We start from the raw sequence: 8,664 nt of genomic DNA, 5'->3' as shown, positions 1-8,664 counted from the left end.
ATATATATATGTATATATCATCTTCACTTAATGTCTGCTTTCCATGCTGGCATGGGTTTGACGGTGAGCCAGAAGCTGCACCAGACTCAATCTGGTCTGGCAAAGTTTCTACAGCTGGATGCCCTTCCTAATGCCAACCACTCCGAGAGTGTAGTGGGTGCTTTTCACGTGCCGCCAGTACAAAGGCCAGTCAGGCGGTTCTGGCAACGACCAAGCTCAATGTTGTTTTTCAAGTGCCACCAGCAAATGTGCCAGTAAGGCAATGCTGTACCTCCTCCATCGCTTGACAACCAATGTTTGTGCGTTTACGTCCTCATAACTTAGTTTGGTAAAAGACAGCGATAGAATAAGTACTAGGCTTACAAAGAATAAGTCCTGGGATCAATTTGTTCGACTAAAGGTGGTGCTCCAGCATGATCCCAGTTACATAACAAATAACTAAAACAATAAAAAGTATGCCATTTTAATCCCAAGCAATGCCAGGTATTTCTGCTAGTACAACACTACAATTGAAGTTTACATTTTATTGAAAACATTTGACCAAAATATTTAGGTTTTTCTTCTCCTTAAAACTTTATCAAAATTCAAATTATAAATTATAGATATAGAACAGAAAAATTAAATCACCATTAGAAAAAATAAGTACGAGCCTCGATTTTGAATTTCATCTTTATTATCAAATATTAGTGAGTGCAAATGATTAAGTTTATTAGATCAAAAGATAAGTAGCCGATAGATTAGTACTTGTCACTACCCATTATATCATATTCCTTGTCAGTTAACAAATCACTTAACAAGTTCACTCCTGTATGTTGTAAGAGCTATATAAAAATAATAAGCCAGACATGCTACCACATTTACATTTAATATGAAGGATGGTCTCATTTTTTTTTGCTTGTTTTTTGTTTTTTTTAGTCCAATGTGAGAAGAGTGGCAAACATGGTGTGGACGGTATTTATACGCAATTTTCAACTGCTAATTTATGCATATTCTTTTCACTTTCATTGTGAGTCTTTTTCTTCTTAGAAACAATAACCATTGTGTGTGTAGTGGGGCAGAATAATTGACTATAGAAAATGTTGAACCCTCTAATCAGTGGAAGGGACATGGAGTCTTCCTTGAAATCTGTGCCAGAAGGACAAACAAGGAGATTTCAGACATCCTCAACATCAGCAGAGGGATGGTGGAAAAGCTCAGAAAGGAGCTGGAAGATTCAGGATTTGATGTCAGCTGAGAGGAAAATCCATGATCATTGATCTGATATCATCAGAACACCAGAATTCAATGAAATCCAGATCATCAACAATGATCCCAGCAAGTCGATCCATGTCACCACAAAATAGAAAGGTGTGGATGAAAAGCTCATCAGGCCTGTGGTGCATGAGGACATTTACTACTTTTCATACAAGATGAGGAAGGAACAATTTCTGCCCAAGGTGATGCAGGAAAAGTGACTTAAACTCACTAAGAAGCTGATCAACAAGTTGAAACAACTACTGGAGCCAGACATGCTGTGGTTCTTCTCCAATGAGAAGAATCTGCCAAGATCAGAAGATCAACTCCCAGGATAACAGGTGGTATGCTGTCTCACTCAAGGACATGTCCAGAGTCATGCAGACGAAATTTTCAGTGACAATCATGGTCTTTTAGTGTTGTCACCAGTGAAGGTGATGTCATGCTACCCAACTTCTACCCTGAGAACCTCAGGCTAAACACCAATCTATGTTCTGAGCAAGGTGGTGAAGCCTCAGATTGACCGGGTAGCTGCAAGGAGGCTGTATATGTGACAGCAACACTGCACTCTGCCATGCCAACCAGAAGACTCAAGCCTGGCTATCAGAGAATTTCTTTTATCATACAGTTCCTGACATTTGGCCTCCCAACTTGGCTGACTGCAACCCCCTCTACTTCTTTGTGTGGAGTGCAGTAGAACAAGAGACCAACAAATCCAGCTGCAGCACAAAGGATGAGCTGAGGGCCAGGATTACAAGGGTTTTCAGGGGCCTAAAACAAGAGACAGTGACAAAGGCTTATGGCCGGTTCTGAGGTCACCTGGAAACTGTCATTGAGACAGTCATCATGCAAACGAATATCGTCCACACCCTGTAATTATACCCGAGTTAGAGTAGACCTACAAAATTAAAACTTTAAATTTCTATAGATGTAATACAAGTGGAAAACAATGGCATAATTAAATTTGAAATGTATCAACTCTTTTGTATTTAGATTTCTCTGTTAAATACAATGCTTATTCATGTTGTTTCTCATAGCTTTGAGATAGCAAGGTGAATCTATTTTTAGAATGACACTGTGGAGTAGACTTTAAGCTAGATCTGACCGGTTTGAACATAAAACAGGTAGATTATTTGGGCCGGAAATGGCTGGTTTAAATGCTTAAGAATTAAAATAGCTTTTAAGCTATTATATAATGCACCTTGTGACTTAGTTACAGGGTTTAGAATTTAGGTTATATTACACAACAAAGTATGGAAATACAGGACATGAGATAAAATTTGAGTGTTTTGAAATAAATATCACATACCATAGCTTTTTATTTTAAATATATTTTACTTTGAAAAAGTTAAGATCCCCATGCTTTATACACCAAAGATTACAATTCTTAAAAAAATTGTAACTTCAATCTTTTCATTTTGTTCTACCCCTTAACATTTATTGAAACCCTTTTTTTTAAAGTATGTTTTTGAATATATAATTCAAGCATGGATGTGTGGATACAGAGCTCACTTTGTAACCATGTAATTGTGGCTTCTATCTCACTGCATGGTGTCTTGGGCAAATATCTTCTATTAAAGCCAGAAAGTGACCAATGCCTTGTGAGTAAAATTGGTAGATAGAATTTGTATGGAAGCCTATTGTATATAAGTGTGTGTGTGTGTGTGCTCACATACATGCGTGCGCGTGAATGTTTGGATTCTACAAGTCTAGTTTATCAGGCTCACATTATTTGAAATTACGGTAATCATTCATTCATCACCTGTTTCGCAAATAATTCTTTGGTTTCTTCAACAACGAAATCATCCAATCATCACCTCCTACTGAACATGCAAATTTAATTATGACTATATTTATATTGTTTTTCTTATTCTTGAGTATAAATGACCTTGCAATGTGCATTCAGCCGGTTTTCTAAATTTTATGGACTGAACTGCTTTGGAATTACCATCACATAATGAATACTTATTTAATCTACTCATTGCATGCAGATTAAGAGCCAATTAATTACAGCTTCATGAAGCAGTCAACGCATTACAGCATAATTATGAAGTTCAATTATTAGACTCCACTAACCATTTCTTCTGTTCCAAATATAAAAAAGCTCTCTTTGGTACTTTCAGCATCCACCAGTTTCATCAGCAAAGTTATGACTGATTACATGTTTGATTTGTAATGGTGATTCAATTAAAAATTCTTACTATTTTTTAACCTATCATAAACAAATTTTATTTATATATATATCAGCTGTCTGGCATCCGTGCCGGTGGCATGTAAATAGCACCATTTGAGCGTGATCATTACCAACATCGCCTTCCTGGCACTTGTGCCAGTGGCACGTGACAAGACATTCGAGCGAGATAGTTACCAGTACCACTGGACTGGCTCCTGTGCAGGTGGCACGTAAAATATACCATTTCGAGCATGGCTGTTGCCAGTACTGCCTGATTGGCCTTCGTGCCGGTGGCACGTAAAAGCACCCACTACACTCTCGGAGTGGTTGGCGTTAGGAAGGGCATCCAGCTGTAGAAACTCTGCCAAATCAGATTGGAGCCGGGTGTAGCCACCTGGTCCACCAGTCCTCAGTCAAATCGTCTAACCCATGCCAGCATGGAAAGCAGACGTTAAATGATGATGATATATATATATATCCCTATAACCTACTACCCAAAATAGTAGATTTTTCTGTTATTTTCAAAATGTTACTAATAGTTTATGAGGAATGTTTTGAACTTACTGAAGATCCTGCAATATACTAACTCTTGATGTAATTTACCTGAAGATTCCATGCACCTACAGGTGAAACTCAAGAGTATCAAGATATTGACTCAATCAAAATAAAAATTATATTTATCTCTTATGACACTGAGTAATTTTTCTTGTCAGTCAACACTCATCATATGTAATGGAAGTATTGATTATTTTATATAGATGCACATACATATAAATTTCTTGATTTTCCTAGGGAAATGAGATGAAATACTGATTAAATCCATTCGTCTTGTATTTTGTGTTATCTAGCATTTGAGAGTCCATCTGGAACTGGACAGCAAAAATAAAATTAAGCAGAATTTGATATATTCGAAAACTTTTTATATCTTTATATAAATAAATAATAAATCTATTACTCCTTTCTAATTTTCTTTTTTATCATAATCAAAATACTCCTCTACACACTATAAAGAACTTTCATCTTAAAATAATTCTGCTTGTCATTCCATTACTTAGCCAGTTGGTAACGCTTTCACATAAGTTGGAGAGAGAGGAGAAAGAAAAAGAGGATAAGGCAAAGAGTGAGACAGAAAGGAGAAAGAAATAGAGGATAAGGCAAAGAGTGAGACAGAAAGGAGAAAGAAAAAGACAGAAAAATAGGGAGAGAAAAGTGTCCATGACGTGAGGTAGGGGGAACACAATATTTATTATGTGGTTTAAAAAGTCAGTTGAAGATAGTGATGATATAGAGGAGGGGAATTAAAAATATAATTTTAGCAGAGGGGTGATGTTCTGATGGAGAGGGGGGAAGAGGAGGGAAAGAGAGAGGATGATGATGGTGGAGGAGGTGATTCAATGGTGCAAAGTGAATTGTTTTTTAATTCAACTAAGTTTTTTATACCAGCTATCACTTAACGCATAAGTGCAATTCCCTGAAATATTCACGCTTATTTACGCAGCAGAAATATGCAATGGTTGAGGAGGGGGTATACACCTGTAGTTATGCCTCTAAAAGTTGTATCTTATGTACGAGATTTGGGGGGAGGTTATGGGGAAAACAGGAGTGAATATGTGTGTTGTGTATTAAGCCTATAAAATTGGAAGGATCGCCTAAAATTGTGCATAAAGTATATAAAGTGTATATGTAAAGTGCATTTAGTAATCATCCTATTCCAATTTCTTACACTTTTCAATGAGCAGCGGATGAGCAACTTATCTTTCTGTACAGACACAACACAGGCTACACTTTCAGGTATTTTGGATAAAGTTTTCAGAGATAACCTAATAGGTTTCCCATTAATTCCGTGAAATATTCATGGGTCCCACTAGTATATATAAAAGTGGATGTGTGGTAAGAAACTTGCTTCCCAACCACAGGGTTCCAGGCTCAGTCCCACCGTGTGGTACCTTGGGCATGTGTCTTCTACGATAGCCTTGGACCAGCTAATGCCTTCTCAGTGGATTTGGTAGACGGAAACTGAAAGAAGCCTGCTGTGTGTGTGTGTGTCACCACCGCTTGACAATTAGTGTTGATATGTTTACGTCCCCATAACAGCGGTTCGACAAAAGAGACTGCTAGAATAAGTATCAATCTTTAAAAAAAAGTTCTGGGGTCGATTCGTTCAACTAAAAAACCCTCAAGGTAGTGCTCCAGCATAACCTTGAAAGAAAAGCCATACCCAGAGCGTTTGGCTGCACAAAACCTGCATAGTCTTGAACATCGCCGTCTCAGGGAGAATATGATTAACATGTATAAGTATACACATGGCTTGTACATGACCAACCGCCCCCAATTCAACTACTCCAAGGTAGAAATACGAGAAGACAGCCTGAAATTGGAAAGATCACACTGCAGGCTCAACATTAGAAGCTGCTTTTTCGGACAGCGTGTGACCGCAGCTCCATCAGTCAATACCTTCAAGAACAGGCTTGACCCACACTAGAGGGGCTTCCTGCAAAATTTGACCCTGTCTGTTACTATTAGCTACAACTGTCTAAGTGTTGTTGTACCACACGACAAATTAATTGTACTAGTGGAAAAGCACCTGTGAACAAGCTCATAGGAGCTTCAACAGGGAAACCATCCAGTATCCAGTAAGAAACGACTGGGGGCTCTTTTCCATCAAATATCAAAGCAGAAATTAAATTAACACAACCCCAACAAAAAGGCAGACAGCCTGATTCGTTAACACATTTAAAATTTAAATTGTAATAATGTACTTTGTTTTAAATTCTATAGTTACTATTATTACTACTAATAATAATAATATAAAACGAAATCTAATTTTATTAAATGGCTTCCTGCAATTTAACCTGGGTGCGGATAGCACAAGCCCACAAAAATACCAAGAGAAGCACATGCTGAATGGGATAGTATAAAGAACAAGGTTAGCTAGCATCTGTTTGGGGGGAAATGTAGCTCTTGAAAAAATAATAACAAAATAAAAGCAACTTGGTGAAAGGGAGCAATGAGCTACAAAAGGTTGAGACGCATTAGTTTAAAATGTGAAAGAAAAAGCTCAGAGCTAGTTACGTATTACGAAACTTAATAGGAGTGGAATGAAAAAAAAATGGATTTTGGTTTTTTTTTATCTCATAATCACAATCTCAGACGTTTGAAATATTTTTCAAAAAATAAACATATAAAACTAAGTTACAGATGCAGTACTTATTTAGCAACACCGCGAAAATTTCTCAAGATTGTTTATACGTTCACTGCATCTTGCAGAAAAGTAATCTCGGACTGATCTAACTTTTTAGCTTATGGTTCATATATTTTTATATTCATTTTATCAAATAAATTTTGTGATCATTTGACGTATATACCATTTGGGCATGCATTCTTTCTTTTTGACCTGCAAAAACGTCAAACTTGATTGTATAATTCTACAGAAATATATACGTCAGTACCGCCTTTTTGCCCATATTTACGCACAGTTTTTATAGCAAGCGCTAAGACCTAAATAAATACAGAGTAAATTCACAAATGATATATATTTAGGTCACGCAAGTAAATGACAACGATCCAAAAATCTCTCGTTTTAATGCAGTCTTTCTTCGCTAGTTTAAGCATACAAAATCATTTAAACCAATCAAATGTTAAAATTTTAATAACGTAAGCTTTTCTCCTTCAGAATGACAAGCCTTCATAATCACGTTCGACTTTGTCCTGATTACGAAAAGGATATGAGATCACTTAAAGTCAGCTAAAGCCGAATTTGAAGAAATATTTAATGATATCAGATCCTTTTGATAATTTGTAATAAATAATTAAAATAACACTTTTACTTTCAAGTAATATTCTTTTACTTTTGGCAGAGGAAAACAGTTCTAGGTACTTCACTTATTATTAGGGTATTTACAAGAACCAGCGGGAGGTAATTAACCGAGTTTTAAGTAAACAAGACAGACAACTGTGAGGCAAGGAATGAATAATGGGCGATATTTAATCGAGATCGCCTCCTGAGCTAAAAATGCTGGTACTACTAATGCAGCACGGCCCGAACGCGCAGTCGCGCGTCCGCGTTAGCTAGTCGTGAGTGGTCGATCCTAACCCTAAACATGTATTCATTTACACACGCGGGTTTAGAGTCAGGCTAGGATCGACCACTCACGACTAGACTGCGCGTTCGGGACCGTGCTGCTTTAGTAGTATCAAAAATGCCAATATTGGTACGATAATAGCAGTAGAAATCCATTAGTTATATACACCTGAAGGGGGGGGGTGCATGTGTGCGTGCGCTTATTGTCGATAACTCAGTAAAGCGAATTTGTTTTCAATCCAGTTTTTACTTTGTTGGTTGTTAATATGATTGTAATTAATACTCTCGAAAATATGCCTCTACAAAATTTCACTAAAAATAATGCATTTTTCCCTAAGTTATGAAGCTGGGTAATGGTCGTCTATCTATGCCAACCAGATTATATTTACAAAAGATTGAACTAAATTAAACGGCAGCATTTATTAAACTAGTCCGATTAAAGAGAGACCCAAACAGTAGATAAGTATCCAGTCGATGGGACCCCAGAAATTAAAAACTGCCCATAGTTTAGATATAGGCGGTTTGATTCAGAATGTGCCGATAATGTTTGATTCAGGATGTGTTGATAATGTGACCATCCCTAATGTTTTACTCACTTTCCATTAATTTCTTAAGCAGTGAAAATTTTCATCGTACAACTACGTACGACCTGGTTGACGACATACAATGCTGAACATGTAACTATTTCGTCTTAAGAAATAAGTGAATTTCAGTTTTTTCTTTTAATCGTTAAACTGGCTCCTTTAAGATGATAATAGCTAAATTTGAACACACGGTCTTCATTATTATTGAACTTCCAACATGGAAGGAAGATCGTCAATTAGCGTTTAGCAATTTTTTTTGTGTGTGTGTGTGGCTTTAATTATCAAAATTATTTGTATTAATTTCAAGCAACAAAAGCAAATAACAATAAATGTATTAACAGATTGAGATCGCTTGATGATTCTATGTTACCCTTAATCCATAGTAATCTTAAATTCAATAATCCCTAAACATACAATAAGCTCTTTAATCTTTGCTTAATTAATTTTTTCTCAACAATGTGAAAATAATTGTACATCGGAACCACAATATAAGTAGGAATATTAAATTAGACATTCTTATAGAATAGAGTCGGAAATTATATAATGGTCCCCAAACCATAATTTCAGAACCATGTTTTAAGTATCGTAGACCA

At 36.5% G+C, this 8,664-nt stretch overlaps 1 protein-coding gene across 1 annotated transcript in view; it reads right to left on the bottom strand.

Moving 5' to 3' along the window:
- Positions 1-8,664, bottom strand: part of LOC106881596 (nuclear RNA export factor 1) — a 41,327-nt gene that overhangs the window by 30,441 nt on the left and 2,222 nt on the right. The gene's annotated exons all lie outside the window — the stretch shown is intronic.

Source organism: Octopus bimaculoides, chromosome 4 (assembly GCF_001194135.2).
Source record: "Octopus bimaculoides isolate UCB-OBI-ISO-001 chromosome 4, ASM119413v2, whole genome shotgun sequence".
In the NCBI taxonomy this organism is placed as follows: Eukaryota; Metazoa; Mollusca; class Cephalopoda; order Octopoda; family Octopodidae; genus Octopus; species Octopus bimaculoides.
Note: the sequence above shows the minus strand (reverse complement) of the source record. Positions and strands in the feature narration are given on the sequence as shown.